This window comes from Urocitellus parryii, chromosome 3, assembly GCF_045843805.1.
Source record: "Urocitellus parryii isolate mUroPar1 chromosome 3, mUroPar1.hap1, whole genome shotgun sequence".
In the NCBI taxonomy this organism is placed as follows: domain Eukaryota; kingdom Metazoa; phylum Chordata; class Mammalia; order Rodentia; family Sciuridae; genus Urocitellus; species Urocitellus parryii.
The window spans coordinates 9,953,571-9,970,805 of record NC_135533.1 but is presented as its reverse complement, the minus strand read 5'-3'; positions in this window follow the sequence as shown (position 1 = coordinate 9,970,805).

Below are 17,235 nucleotides of genomic sequence, written 5' to 3'. Positions count from 1 at the left end.
AATAACTAAACGAGATAAATAGCAAGAGAGATAAAGAAAGACAATAGAATTTGCTATAAGCCCAAACAAACCAATAAAAGCGTGCGCGTGCGCGCGCGCGCACACACACACACACACACACACACACACACATGAACCTACCTTTCAAAAGTCAAAACTTGGCAAAACAATAAGTGAGGTTGAGGAAAGGAAAACATAAATAAATTAGAAAGAAAAAAGAAGGAAGAAAAAAAATAATAATGAAGAAAAAGAATATTAATCTATAGATATAGATACAAATGTATTCTATGTCTCTATATATTAATCTATAGATGTGTAGTTATATGTCTATATATAGATATATAGGGAGATAGACAAAGATCTATAGATATATTTATATATAGAGAGAGAGCAAGAGAGAGATCTATCTCTGTATATATCTCCATGAGGTAATAAGCACAGCTAAAGTACACACACACACACACACACACACACACATACATACACACTCACCTTTAGGCTCCCAGTTAATGGAAAAAAGAAAAGAAGAAAAATTTGTGATGGAAAACACAGGGGTTGTCTCCTCTGAGCTGCTCCAGGCTGTGGACAGGATTGGATGTCCGCTGCCAATGTCACTGTTACTGGGAAAGTGGTGACAACTGGAGTAGTGTCCCTAGTAACTAAGTAGATGCCCTCCCATGGTGGGGCTGATGCACAGTTCTAAATGGGAGGTTTGGGTGGCTGGCTGCAGTTCTGACTCTAGCTTTAGAGCTTGCTGGAGAGGCGTCTGCTCTAGAGAGAAGAGTGGGGATCCCTAGGGAAATCCACTCTTGAGCAAAGTGACTGACTTTCTGTTCTCCATACTCCACTGCCTACCAATGTGGTCTTCCCAGGGTCAGACCCCAAGATGCAAATGTGCCACCTGTCCGGCTTCTGAGATCACTCTGACTAACCTTGCAAGTTGCCAAGCCCACAGGAAAAGGGGGAGGTTGCTCCACTCTGTATCTTGTGCCTGATTTATCCTGGGCACTGTCCGCTCTGAGCCCATGTTGGTAGCACCCTGCCAGGAGGACTCTAGACCTAATGCCCATGCAGGGACAATAAGCTGGTGCTTGTTATGAACTCTCTGGCCACTGCAGAAAACTGCATCAGAAAGCCACCCTGTGGCAGTTCCAGGATGGTGTCCTATCGGTTCTCACTTTCCAGCTGAGAGGGTGCAGCACCCCTCACACACCATCACATTAGAGTTCAAACTGCCCTGTGTCCCGTGGTTCCCCTGTGCCAAATTTTCTGCACAAATTTAGTCTTTCTTTCTTCCGGGGTTGCCCCTCTCCTGCACGGTGGACAAGCCCTGGCACTATCAGATTCCCAAGGTATTCTTCCTCGTCTTTGTTCAAAGTGCCCAAATTTCTGACTCTATGATTTGTCCTCACCTCTGTCACCCCCCACACTGGGAAGCAGTATTCCTGCTCAAATCCCAAGTCAAGGAGCAACTGGAAATCACACCCTTCTCTGCTCCCTCATCTTTCTGCCCCACTATAGATCTGAACTTTTAAAATAATGTACATTACATTTCAAGATAAAAATGCAAAGATAAATATGAATAAAAATTTTAACATAATTTTCTCACCTTACAATGGATCACATATATGGTATACTGAGCTGCAGGAAATTCCTTTAAAGATGAATGGATTGGACAATAGACAATGAGAGCCAGACTTTATAAACACACACACTGTCTGTGCGCTTTGTCGAAGACCAGTTTGATTTTTTTTCATGATAACATTGTTTTATTGTTTCATTTAACTTTTCTTTTCTATAATAGAAACTTCTATTTTCTTCCTAACAAATAAGTGGTGTCTTTGTAGAATATATAGTAGATAATAGCAAAAATAAAAACAACAAACAATCATAAATCCCTCAAATCACCTCACTTTACTCTTCCTTAATGCCCCTGCCTACACGGATCCCTTGGATATTCTCTCAACTGTGATGTTGCAGCAATTTCTTAACTTGCTACTCTCATTTGTTCTTCCTCAAGAGTATTTTGCAAGCTGTCACCTCTTTAAAGATGAAATCTGACCATGTCATTCATGTGTCTACATTTTCTGCTGATTAACCAGGATGAATTAATATTTAAACTTCTCAGTTTGGCAGATTGGACCTCTCAAAGCATTCTCCTAATTTGTCTTTCCAGTTTCAATTCCCTGTCTCCTGCCTGGAGCCCTAAGCTTTTGCCATGGCTAATGTTCTTCCTGTTTCCTGAGCGACTTCAATGACACTTGCCATGCATCTCTGTTTATTTTTCTTGATAGGCTGTTTTCTTCTCTCTGTAGACTAAATTTATCCTATTCATAAAAGAACCCAGATAAATATTACCTCCCTCCCTCAATATGCTTTCTCAACCTCTCCAAGTTGATCATTCTGTCCTTTATATCCTTCCTGCATTTGACTCTGTGATATTCTGAAATAACAATACTTTTCATCATTGTATCCCCACAGCCTGATATCATGCCTAGAAAAAATCAGATGAATCAAAACATTTATACTAAAGGATTATTAAACTGTTGAGTGGCCTTGTCTTTTATATTTAAAACAATGAAGATGATTACCAAGCTTACAAAGTGAATTAAATAAGTTTTAGGCAAGACTTTGTACCCAACATAATGCCAGCCACAAAATACTTTTTGAGCAAATGGATTACAATAGGAGTGAAGGCTGTGAGCGTGACACAATAGGAAAATTCTTAATGAAACCTGACTTTCAGGGCTTCTCCCGCAGGTCCCTCATGAGTTGGTTGATGGAAGGGCTTACCTAAAGCAAAGTCTGGATGCTACTGACCTCCAGTGTTGACAACTTATTTCATACTATATATTCTTGGGATCTTCCTTTGGGAAAATCATGATCCAGAAGCTTTTCACATAAGGCAATTCATTTATTAAGACACTTTAAAAAAACTGATCATGTGTAACTAATTAAAACAAATTAAAAAATTTTAAAAATATATGATCATGGATACTAAGAAGTTATTTCCATGGAAACAGCCTGCTAAAAGAAACATTGTTCCTAATAAGGAACACAAGTGGAAACTTTAGATAGGGGAATAGGAAGATACAGATCTGGAGTTAGGAAACTGCATAAGAAGTACAATTGTGAGGACCATGAATATCTTCCCCAAAATACCAAGGTGAATGTTGATGGACCTTTATTTTATTCATTTATTCATACCCAGTGCCTCACACATGAACCTAGTGCTCTACCACTAGGCCACAACCCCAGCCCTGTAACAGAAATTTTTTAAAGGAAAAATCAAACACAAAGTAATGACACGTTTACATACAAACTGGGCCATTGGTGCCATGTGGTGTGGTTTTCAAATTATCATTATCAACTAGTTAACTGCTCATTTATCAACCACCATTAGTTTAATTTAAGCAGGGGAGGCAGTAAATATACACAAACTATTTAAAAACTCCCAAATCCATCATGTTTTTTTTTTCTTTTCAGACAATAAAAAGAAAATTAGAGTGACAACAAATAAGCAAATTTTACTTTTTAGTTTTTTATCTAAATAAGGACCAAATGAAATGGCCTACTTTTCACCTAAGGCAGCAACTTCATTTGAAAATTCTCTTTCCAATACTATTTCGTTGGAAACTTTGGAAATGTGTTTAAAGAGATTTACTGTTAAATCTAAGCTAAGATTGATCTAGCTTTAAATTTCCCCTTACCTGAGAAAAGTCACAGGCTCCATAGTCTTAGCAACCAGAAAACTTTTGTCATGACTCTGGTGGAAATAGAGATGGCATAGCATTTCCAACTAATTACTTTGATCTAGATTTTAATTAAGCAACTTTAACAAAGGCTGTTTCTTCTCCATGCTGTCTTCTTGAGTCAGTCTTTCCTGAAATTTCCACTGAAGAGATCAGCATGTTTGTTGTATTCAGGGCTTGATTTATCCTTTGAGATTTGGTAAGAGTTTATAAATAAAAGAAGTTTGCTATCTCCTCTAAGAGAATATCTTCATTCACAAACATCCTCGGTGTGGATTCACTGTGCTAAGTGCTGTAGATAATTCCTGGACTTTTAATTGTCTTCATTTCTGCAAAGGAAGAAACTGTATCCAGAGAAACTCATACCCAAGGCTATAAAGGGAGCTTTGGGATACTGAGCCAGTGTCAGGTCTGCAAAATTGTTTTCTGACTCCCAGTCCTGTGTCTTGCACATCCCCGAACACAACAATTTAATGAACTTTCTCTGTTTCTATATGAGAATCCCTTAATCAGTGTTGAATATCCATTATCAAACTTTCACTTAGTTATAGGAGAAGCAGGATCATATGTGTTTTAGTCAACTTTCAGTTGCTGTGACCAAAAGACCTGACAAGAACAAGGTAGACAGAGAAAGTTGATTTTGGCTCCTAGTTTCAGAGGTTCAGAGCTATGGTAGGCAGACCTCTCAGCTCTGGGTCAAAGGTGGGGCAGAATACCCTGGTCCAAGGGTGTGATAGAGGAAAGTGGCTCAGGACAAGGCAACCAGGAGTCAGAGAGAAAGCCCTGCTCACCAGGGACAAAATATAAACCTCAGATGCACATCCCTGGCGTCCTCCTCATTTCTGCCACACACTTCATGCCTATAGATACCACCTGTTAATCCATATCAATGAATTAATCCACTGACTAGGCTGAGGCTCTCATTTCATCTCTGAACATTTTTTTTTTTTTGTGGTGCTGGGGATTAAACCCAGGGCCTTGTGATTTTGAGGCAAGCACCCTACCAACTGAGCTACCTCCCAGCCCTGAACATTCTTGCATTGCCTCACACACAGGCTTTTGGGGGACACCTCATATCTAAGCCATAACAGTGTGAAACATAGCAGCTCGTTTGTTTTAAACACACCTTCTCTGATACAAGCTAAATAAGAACTTTCATTCTTTTTTGAATCCCCAAATACAGAGAAGCCAAAAGTAAGAAGGACAAATTATTGCCTGGAATGACTTATTTATAGCAAATATTTAGTACTATGAATTTTTTCATAAGTTTTGCCTAAGAGCTGTTTTCAAAGAAAGAGCAATAAAAAATCTGAGTATCCTAGGAATGAGTGGAAATAAGAAGACAAAGTGCTGAGAGTGGAATTCCATCAAGATTTGTTCCCAGCATATTTTCTGTAATGTCATTTTCAACTTAGCGTATGGAATTTGTATGTGTGTGTGTGTGTTTCTACCAAGTTTTCCTTATCAGTACATTGGCTAAAATTCAATCACACTCTACAAAGTATATTAAAAATCCTTTAGCGCTTTTGAGGCACCAACTTTGCTTTATGAGGCAGAATCAAGAGTGGGCCTTCTATGGTTGGTAATAATATGTAGCTGCCAGGCCTATAAATACTGATTCCACCCAGATATTTTGACCAGATTAACTAGAGATCACCTCATTGTCCAGATGAAAAGTTATACAGATGCCTTAAGAGTGATCCAGAGTTAATAATATTCAGTTCAGAATGTAAATAAAGAAGGGTGAAATAGTACAAAAATATGGAAATCATGTCAGGATTTAGAAGACTTTATTGTCAAGAATCTATTCAAAATTGTGTCTTGTAAAGTAGACAATCATGGAAACAGCGCTAGATTTGGAAGAAAAAAATTCAATTGTGAATTACAGAATAATTTTATAAAATTAATTGCTCATCTCCTTTCCTAAATATCTAGCAAGTTGAATATTGAATAATCTATACCTACTTTATAAAACAGGAAAGGCAGTTTTAAAGTGCTTTATAAAATTACTTGTCAAAGTCACTATAGTTAGTAAAAAGCAAACCAGGACAGAACAATGACAGTCAGAATCAAATTAGATTTTTATTTTGTATTTTCTGATCCTAAATCTGATGTTCCTTTACAATAATATGAGAACAAAGGTGTTAAAATATTCTCTGGAAGATACGGTAACAGAGACCAGGCTTATTTTCTACCTGAAACAACAATAAAAACCAAAACAAAATGCACGGAACAAGAGTTTTCAGACATCGGTCAAGGCAGAACCATGATCCCTGGAAGTTAAAAATGAATGAGGTGAGAAAATTAGGAAAATCCAATTGTGGTTATAAGTTTCCAAGGAAGAGTACCAGATAAGAGAGAGAAGAGAGGGTAGGAGAACCTAACAGACAACTTTACCTAATAGACATTTACAGACTGCTTCTGCTAACAAGGGAAAATTACATACTCTTTTTTAGTACATATAGGACATTTATCAATGTAGACAATTTCTGGGCCATAAAATAAATCCTAATATATATAAGAAGGACCTAAGTGATATCACACAGAATGGTATAAAACTTGCACATATACTGTGGTGTAAGTTCAAATGTGTACTAAAATGCTAAAATAACTACTAAAAACACACACCAAATTGTTTTAACTAACAATCCAATTAATAAGACTCTCTAGTAATTCTCAATAATTCAAAATAGTACATAAATATAGACTATATAAAGAAATGATGAAACAAATACCAAGATGATAGATTTAATCCAATGATACCATATACACACTCAATACAAATGGTAAAACTACCACTTAAAGGCAAAGATAATCACATTGGATTAGAAAGCAAGATCCAAGAATATGCTTCATTAAAGACCCCAATTTAAATATGAAGTAACAAAAAAATCTAATTGTACAAGAAGAAGATATACCATGTTAATACTAACTACTAATACTTAACAAAATATAATGACATTACTATCAAACAAAGTAGATTTTTAAGTGAAAGAGTATTAACAAGAAAGGCCAGGGTGTAGCTTAGTGTGGTAGAGTTCTTGCACAGTATGCATGCTAAGTCTCTGGATTTGATTCACAGGGCTGCCAGTAAAAATAAAAGAGTATTACTGGAAATAATGGCAGTCACTTCATAATGATAAAGGGTTAATTTAGCACATAAGAATAAGCATCCTGAATGTTTAGGCAGAATTTCAAAGCACATGAAGTAAAAAGTTTTAGAAAAGCAAGGAGGGATAGTCTAAGTCACAGTAATAGAGATTTCTATATCTCTCATTAACTGATAGAACAGGTTGAAAAAATCAGTGAGGATATGGAAAACTCAAGCATTATCCATCAGCTTTACATAACTGACATTTGTAGAAAGCCTTTGCCACAAAGAGCAAATTATATACTCTTTTCAAGTACACATGGAACATCTATCAAAGTAGATAATTTCTGGGCCATAAAATAAGTAAATTCTAAAATAAGTAAATTCCAAATCATACAAAGTATGCTTTTAGGCCATATGGATAAAATTAGAAATTAATAAAAAGCTAAAAAACTTGAAACTATTTGGAAAATAAGTGACACAAATTAAGTAATCCATGGGTCAAAGAAGGAATCAAACAGGACACTGAAAATCATTTTGAATGAAAATGAAACATAACCTACCAAAACTTGTCATATAAGCTAAGATAGTGCCTACAACATTCTGTGTGTATGCATGTACACATGTGTATCAGAAAAGGATTCAAATCAGTGACCTTAGCTCCACCTTAAAAACAGACTACATGTGAAATGTGATCAAATTAAACCTAAAGTAAGTAGAAGTAAAAAAAAAAGTACAGAAAAGAAGTAAATTAAGACTAGAAAGAAGAAATCAGAACACAAAAAGAGAGATCAAGATCAAAATCTGGTTCTTTCAAAGATCAATACAATTGACAAACCTCTGGTGAAGGTGATGGATGGGGGTAGGTAAGAGAGATGAACTCAAGTACCATTGTCATTCATGGAAAGATTGTTAGTACAGAGCCTAGGTGTTCATAGGAGTGTTAAGGCAAAATTATGGACAACATTATGCTAGTATGTGGCAAATTAGATAAAGGGAAAAAATTCCTTGAAAGCTCCCTCAAAGAGCAATAGGTAATTGAATAGTGCTTTCTCTATCAAACAAACTTAATTTGCAAACTAAGATAATTCAAGGCCCAGGTGGGTTTACTGATGACATTTATCAACCACTTAAAGATGAAATGTTGCCTGTAATGTTAGTCAACAATCAGTAAGAAAGTGAGCAAAAGATATGAACAAACATTTCACCAAAAATAGAAAAATGAATTATTAAACACATAAAAAGATGTACAACCTTTGTCATTTGGGAAATTCGAATTAAAACAATGAGATGTCCTTAGACCCCAGAATGGCTAAAATGTGGATCCTGACCCAAACAATTTGGGAATGATGTAGAAACACTTGGTCTTTTTGTATCATGTTACTGGGAATTAAAAAAAAAATACAATTATCTTACAGAACATTACATATTGTTGTTGTTTGAATGTGAGATATTCCCCCAAAGTTCCTGTTAATCCAGGAATGTTCAGAGTTAAAATGACTGGATAGTGACAGCTGTAAGCTAATCAGTCCAGGACTGACTGTGTGGTGACTGTGGGCAGGTGGGGCATGGCTGAAGGACGTGAGCCCCTGGGGGCCTGCCTGGGAAGAAGCATCTTCCCTATGCCTTTTCCCACCCCCTTTCCTTCTGTCTCTGCTTCTGCACATTAGCATGAGTCAAGCAGCTTTCCTGTGCCGGGCCCTCCTGCCATGATGTCCTACCTCACGTTGGTCCCAGAGCAATGGAATCAGCCATGTATAGACTGAGACCTCTGAAACCACGAACCCCAAGTAAACTTCGCTTCCTGTAAGTTGTTCTTGTTGGGTATTTTGGGCACAGAAATGAAAAGCTAACCAGAACATACATATACTTGTGACTTGGCCATTTCACTGTTATGTATCTGAGAAAAATGAGATCACAGTGCCCCACAAAGATATGTACCAAAGTGTTCATAAGATTTTATTTCTATTAGCTCCAAATGAAAAACAGTCAAAATATTTATCAGTAGATGAATGTTTAAATTAATTGTGTTATATTCTTATAATAGTATACTATTCAGCCATAAGAAACAAGGGATTTTGGCTATGTACGACAAAATAAATGAAATGCAAAAATAATTAAGCTGGAAGGAACCCAGAGCAAAAATAAATTGTACATTTCATGATTCCATTTATGCAAAATTTTAGAGAATTCAAACTATAGAAATAGAAAATAGATTAGAAGTTGCCTAGGGATGGAAGAATGAAATAAAGGGGCCCAAGGATGGGTTTCAAAGGTACACATTAACTTTTGGGGGTAATGAACTTTTGCTATTTTGATTTCTGTGATGGTTTCATTGTGCATGTGTGTCTGTATCAGAACTGACTATACAATTCGCATTATATGCAGTTAATTTTATGTTCATAAAGCAGTAAAAATATTCTTCTCCTGACCAGAGTATTCAGTAGTATTGATAATTAATTTTTGAACTAATGACTAAAGAAAAGAATACTAGGCAATTTGGATTTACATGAAGAGTAAAATATTATTTCATGTGGTCTTTGCACTAAGCCCTAACTGAAAATGACTCAAATGTCCATAAATAGGTAAAAGATTACACAAGATATTGTCTATTCTTACAATCAATGGTATACTACTTAGCCACAAAAACACTTTGATACAGGTAACCACATGGATCACTCTCATTATTATGACTACCTTTCCCCAATACATAAGAACATTTGGATAGTATTTTTTTTAATCCGGTGAATATTTGTACTATGGATATTTTTGCTAGATTGCTTCCCAAGAAGTGATATTAGTGAATCATGATTTGACTAATTTGCCTCCAATTTATTTTGGGGAGAATTAGTGACTTCTTAAAATGTAAGATAGCAGATATGTCTTAATTACAAGATACTTAAAATTATAAATTATATCTTAAGTATAAGATAAATTGCAACACATAACTTTGTTTACCTTCATTTCCAGGGGATGCTATATTCTTGCCTGTCAATTCATATTTCAATAGTGGTCATAAAAGGATAGTACCTCCAAATCATGCAACTTTGCAAACATTTTTACCATCATTCCTGGCCTTGTCTTAATTCCAAAAACTTTAGGAAAAAACTTGACTCTAGAATGATGACTTTGTCCTTCATTTTCAGAATCATCTTGTCTGCACTTGAATCATTCCAACTTCACAGGAAAATTTTAAATTATTTTTCTAAACATAAAAAATCCTATTGAGGTTGTTTTTGAGTTAATTAGTAGTAAAAGCTTTATCATCCTGTTGAGTATTCTCATTCACTCCACATTTATTCAGCTCCCTTTCATGATCTCCAATAAAATTTCATTTTTCATATATCTCTTGCATACTTATGTTATTGTTACTGAAGTTCTTTTATGCTTCTTTTCCATATGTTTACAGTTAGGGTCCATAAAAGCATCCTCAGGGTGATTTGAAGATGGGATTAAAGCAGTAGCTATTTTGTAACTCACACCTGTTGAGATGTATCTGCTGGCTTACTTCCCAGGCATGGGGCTGGTGCCTATCTTGCAAATATTGTTCCTGTCCCTGGAATTTTTCTAAGTGTTTCTAATACCCAGTTGAGAGATGTGTTCAGTTCCATGATGAAGGAAACCAGCTTCCATGGTAGGACACTCTTCTGTCCATCACAGGCAATGTGAACTGATACAGGTCCTACTCTGTCCTCCTGGGTTCCTGCTCATGCTGTGGTTCCAGATCATCTTTCCTGTTTTCTACTTACATCCATCTTCCCTTCCCTGACAGCCTTCCCCCACGGACTTGAATCTCCATATTAGACTCTCAATTTACATCCAAGACCTTCTGTTTCAGTATCTTACTTCTGTGTGCGTCTGTCTAAGGCTTTAGCCACTTTAAAGAAAGATTCCCTTTCATCTTGGATTCTTGTTCTCATTTTGTAGTGGTTAAAACATTAGGTGCACACTCAGTGCCAACCTTCTTGGAAGTTTGCCTGCCCTCATTGTTTTCTCTCCCATTTGTTAACATCAGTTGTGTCCTATAGGTAGGGACTCCTAGCACTCTATGTGACAGAGTAGCTTTAAAGATGACAAACCAGACTGAATGCAGAGTTGTTGAACTTATAATCAGCACCTTTTCTTATGTCTCAATCACTTATGCATTTTCCTCTTCAATGAATTTGTGATCCTATGAGAGTCATTGGCTTTAATCACCCATACCATAAGGTAAAAATGAACATGAGAAAGGATGATTTTTACTTATATATATATGTTCAAGTTTTCCCAATATTTCTTGTGGAAGGCTTTGCAGTTAGTGTTCACTGTCTCTGAGTTAGCCAGTGCAACATATTATTTCTTGGGTTTTGTGGTCTTTAGAGTTCAACTTAGAGCAGAACACGAGGAACATGCTGCCATCACTTCTGGGCTTTGTATGAACACAGAGGAAGGCAGAAGCCAGGCTGTGGTTGTGCATGAGTTCCCCGTCATCCAGCCTGCTCAAGGACCCTCACTTGTCCATGTGGGAAACCCACGATCCACTGATGAGTCATGAGTTTACAGGGGAGTGTTCGTCCTCGACCTTTTATTCCTCTACCTTGGGAAGGAGAAAGCATTTGTAGGCACAGAAACAAACTCATGGATTAGGACTCTGTTGTTAACCCAGCTAACTAAAGAAAAAAAAAGGAAAAATAGAAAAAAAAGTACTTTCTCATGTTCTTCATGGGGGTGTTGTCACTTGCGGGTGTGCAGGTGAGCTCACACGTACAGCTGACTGACGTGGAGCTTTTGTGGAAGCATCAGCTTTGAGGACCTCCCTCCCCGTCCAGTCCAGTCTTGTGCACCTCTTGAAAGGTCTTGCCTGTCAGCGCGACTGAACCAACCAAAATGACTGAACCCCACAGAAAGGCATTTTGGTGTGAATTGAGATGGCCAGAAAGGCTGAGTTCTTTGTCATTCGTTTGGATAGATTCAGAGACAACTGGAGCTTCCCTTGACTCACTGTATTCTGCCTTGCTTAATTTAAGACAGGAACCAAAAAAAGCCTGTCAGAAAGCGCGGGACCATTTTGTTACCTGATTTTCATCTTGGTAATATAAGTCATTTAGGGAGGAAAATATTACTCTTATTTTTTCTCCCTTTTAGGACATTTGAGCCTTGTTGCTCATTATGTCTACCTGCTAGAGTGAAGTATACAAAGATAAAGTCAGGAGGTTTAGACTCACATGTCAGATTATACTATTTAGGCATGGTCCTTTTTTTAATTGCTTTTCTAATCCTCTGTTTGCTTGGTTATGACTTAAGAGTCTGGGTTAGGGTTCTCAAAGTCATTTTCTCCGTCTAAAAATTAATAATTATTTTATTCCAATGCTCTCATGTAACATATCACTAATTTTTCAGTTATATAATTTATGATACCATTAGGGTGACAACGAAATCTAATGCCACAAATGAGTTAATTATGCGATATTAGCTTTCAAATGGTTCAACATGCAAAACTATTTTGCCACTTCTCAAAACTGCCTGCTTTTTTCACACTTATCAACGTTATAACAATGAAACACGGCTGGGAAGGAACATTGGTAGCCTGAAGAATTATAAAAGAGGGAGATGGGTTGTATTTTCAATTTTATTAAAATTCTTATTTTCCACTGGCTATATGCTTTTTATGCTTGGCCTAATTTCCTTTTGGCTGTGGGCAACTTTTCATGGGTTTTACAATCTCTTCATAAAACACAACCTATTCCATTATCACATTACATACCTCTATACGCATGTAATATTTTTCGCAATTTAGAGGTGGGGAAATAAAAGCAAGAATACTTTTCAAGGTTTTGCGCTTTTCATTAAAGTACAATTTACTGGGTTTTGCTCCTGGTTACATGTTATCCAATATGCATGATGAAATATTTGAAATCTTTTTATATTCTGACTTATATAAATCTCTTAAATAGGTAAGGACATTTTTTGGTAATTTTCATTTGATGAATTATATTAATATAAATTTTGTTTTTTCTTTGGTTTCTGTAAGTGATATACATAAGTTGATATTTACTGTATATTTACTCTATAGTAAATATGTTTTTACACAAAGTAAAAAATTGATTTGTGCTAATCAAGTTTAGATTTTTTTCCAAAAGTTAAACTTCTTCTTCATTGAATGCAAAGAAACTTTCTGTTGTTGCTATCTCATTGTTTCCTAAGCTAAGGAGTCTCTTCAGTCTAAACAGTCTACTCAAAATCTACCTCCCTTTCAGGGTTTGTTTTATGTAGTTATTTTTATATTAATTATTCTCTTTAAGTTACCTGTCCTTGGATTCTTGGAATCTGATTGGATCAGTCCCACTTGATAATCTGGGCTGCCCCCCCCCCAACACCTTTGGTTCTTGGAGATGAACCCTGAGGTGCTGTACCACTGTGCTACATCCCAGTCCTTTATTTTTTATTATGTACTTTGATAAAAGGTGCTCACTAAGTACTGAGGGCTCTGCTAAGTTGCTGAGGCTGGCCTGGAACTTGCCATCATCCAACCTCATCCTCCCAAGTCACTGAAATTACAGCCATACACCCACCGCATCTGGCATAATCTCTATATTTTAAATTAATTGACTTGAAAATTTATATCTTCAAACTCACCCAAAAGAAGTAGTTTAACAGTGTTTAAAAGGCAGAAATCCTGGAAGAGTCATCTTTAGAATTCAGAGTCTATATTTTGGGCACCAAAGAGTCTTGTCCCCAAAGCAAAAAGAAAAAAAAATTATCCCATTCCAAAGTTCCCAAAAGTCTCATTTCCTTGCTGTGTAATTTTAAAGTCCTAGATCTTAACTATAGCTCTTCAGCTCAAAATTATAAAATCTTGTCATCTAAATGAGGTGTGGATGAGAGGCTGCTCTCTTTCCTGAAGGCTCTGAGGGAGAACCTGTTTCCAAGTTCCTTCAGACTGTTGGCAGATCAGTACCTAATAAGGGTAAGATCCAGTTCCCTTGTGAGCTGCACTTGGTCTGGAACTTCACTCTGCTCATGGAGACCAGCATGACATCGGCAAAGTCTCTTTTTCAACAAAACAAAGCACATTTTCATGGGCATCTGGGATCTTTTCCATCACCAACCACCATTCTCTAATTCTTTGGACACTGGGAGCTAACAGCTCAATTTTATTGCAACCCTAACTTCTAAAAAGTAGTGCAGGCCCCACAGCTTAAGGAGATTGCTCCCCACTTGACACTAGCACAAGTCCTAGGCCTCCCATGTTTATAAACTACCTGACTGTGAATTGGGGATTCCTCAGTCCCCTCCTAATGTCATTAATGTACAAGAATGGCTCACAGGACTCAGGCAGTTTACCCATGTTTACTGTTTTATGAAGGAGTAGACTCAGGAATAGTCAAATAGAAGGGATATACAGGACAAGGTAGGGATGTGTGTGGTACAGGGAGCCTTCACATCCTACCTGGCTTGCATCTTCCTGCCTGGCACCTAAATGTAGGTACCAAGTAGCAAGCTGTCCCCCTCCCTTTCCTGGGAGTCAGTGAGTGGAACTGAATGTTATAACTAAGTATCCATCTGTTATTTCTGGTACCCAGTCCTGTCCTGCAACTCTGTTCATCTCATTAGCATCAATGCAGTTGGGATCAATGGGGCTCATTATGAATAACAAAAGACACTCCTATTAGGAAATTCCAAGGGCCTCATGAGCTCTATCTAGCCACTGGAACAAAGACCAAATATATTTCTTGTTACCCACAGCAGGATAGTTCATCATATTCAGTCCTAGGAATCAGGCAGGGCAACTTTGGCAGCCACGGTAGGTGGAATCTCCTAGAAGCACTCAGGAGCCTCATGCCTCTCTCCTTTTCCTGATTAACCAGGCCTGAGTTCTAGATGGGTCGGGTCTTCTCCACACATATCGACTGGTTCTGCGAAGCAAGGTCCTGGCATTTCATGTATTTATCTTACCTTGACTTCCACTTACAATCTACTTTGCCTAGATATACTTTACTTTTTTGTAATTATAAGGGTTTTTTGGGTAAAAATTTACAACTTTGTTTGCTAATTTTAGTTCCTATTCTGACATAGGAAAATTTGGATCCTGGCATTGTGATGTTACAATAAAACTGCAATCATTTTGTTTAGTTATTGGTGAAGGAATCTAATAGACTTTCATCCAAAATACACAGGATGTACAGAAGAGATAAATGGATACGCATGTAATTGAATTAATATTGAAAATAGAAGAGAAAGTACACATTGTAACTATCAAGTGTTTAAGTTTGAATTTGTAGCATTGATTCTGTGGTAAACAGAGATTCCTTGACATTTTCATCTTAGCATTGTTTGGTGCTACCTACCTCTGATGCCAGGAGAATCAATACAATCTGAGAAATAATATAGTGAACATAGTGCTTAAAACAAAATAAAAATGCTCATGTGACACTAAGATAATAAATATTTATTGGATGCTTTCTATTTATGTCAGTACCTCTTATTTTTCAGTGTTCTAGAGAATAGGTTACACACATAAACAGACCAGATACAAATTCCCTATAGCCAAGTGTATAAGTGAAAGATTTAGGATGCTAGAAAATAAATGCTACTTTAAAAAAAACAATTGAACAGAATACAAAAATGTCAGAATGTTGATTTTTTTGGAAAGAAATTCAATTTTAATCATTCCTGGAAGAAAAGCTCAATGTACCATTTGAACTAGACTTGAAGTTCTTGAAGAACAAAAGGGACGTTGCTGTATGGTCATTTGGACAAAAATGTAGATGGGGGATGCAGGACAAAGGCCTTAGGTGCACTGTCACCTGAGAAGAGATGTCCTCAGAACTAGGCCCTGAGAGGTCCCCAGGGAGGGGATGTCACCTCATGACCAGAGGAGTCCTTGACACACATAATAGAAAAAAAGTTCAACTTATGTCAGCAGAAGCACGTAGATTTATTTAGGAAACCCAGGAATATGCATTCAAGGGAGAATGCAGGGCCTTCTTAGAGGGAGGGAAGCTTTTGGAGTGTTCAGACTCTTCTTTTAAAGGGGAGTTGGTTGGTGTGTGGGAAGGCATGAGGAGGTGAAGTCTGTCCCGTCATTCTCAGGATCCTTAGGCAGATATGGTTTCCAGCCCCTGAATTATAGGTTTCTTAAAATGTTGCATCTCTCTTCTCACAAGCTACTTCTAGGTGGGTCTACTTAATAGTACACAAGGCAATTACTCTAAGGGAGTGAATTCATAGTTACCTTTAAGATTTACAGATTTCCCAGAAATTTTGGAGTGGCGGATCTGGGTGAGACTGGCTTGGAGAAGTGATGGGTGTCAAAAGGTGTGAGGAACTTCAGATTAAAATTACATTTCCTCGTCCTTCCCTCTTGTCTCCTGGCTACCTGTTTTAACCATTTCTGTCCTACCTCAAGACCATGTTTAGAATGGTCTCAGGTGGGGAAAAGAGCACAGGGCTGGAGTTCAGTCGAGGAGGGAAGTGAGAAGAAATGAGGGTAGTCGAGGTGAGAGCGTGAGGGATGGGAGAAAGGTCAGTTACAGTAAGGATTTCAGAGGTTTCTCTCAAAGAAATGAGGACACCCTGGGAGTCTTTGAATCAACTTTGATATAATAATAGGATTCATATTTTATTTGATGGTTGGATTTACTGAAATCCCCAACAGTACTGGGGATTTAACTCAAACACAGTCCACCACTGAGTCATATCCTTTGGCTCCTTCTATATTTTTTATTTGGAGACAGGGTCTCACTAAGTTTCCCAGGCTGGCCTTGAATATTGGATGCTCCTGACTCAGCCTCCTGGGTAGCTGGGATTAACAGGCCTGGGCCACCAGGCCTGGTTTAGGATTTATATTTTGAAGTGATCACTGGGCTGCTTTATTGCAAGTATTTGTTCGGAATAAAGCCAATTCAAGGAGCTGTTTAAAAGGCTTCTTTGGTAATCTTAATGTGTTGGTCGGCTTTTTCTCACTGACCCAAATACCTGACAAGAACAACTTAGAGGAGGAATAATTCATTTGGGCTCACAGTTGCCGAGGCTCAGTCCCTGGTTAGCCAGCTCTATTGCTGTGAGCCCAACATGAGGCAGGACATCATGGCAGAAGGGTGGGGCAGAGGGAAGTTGCTCAGCTAATTAGTCAGAAAGCAGAGAGAGGTGGGGTGGGCAGAGTCAGGAACAAAATATAATTTCCAAGAGCATGAGACCTACTTCCTCTAGCCACGCCCTACCTGCCTACAGTTACTGTCCAGTAACCCATTCAGATTGTTAATCCTTCCCATTGATTAATCCACTGATGAGATTACAGCTCTCTAATCATTTCCCCTCTGAACATTCCTGCATTGTCTATCGCATTCTTGAATAGGTTAGAGAGACTGAGATCACTCTAACCAGAGTGTTAGAGATGGAGATATAAATAGT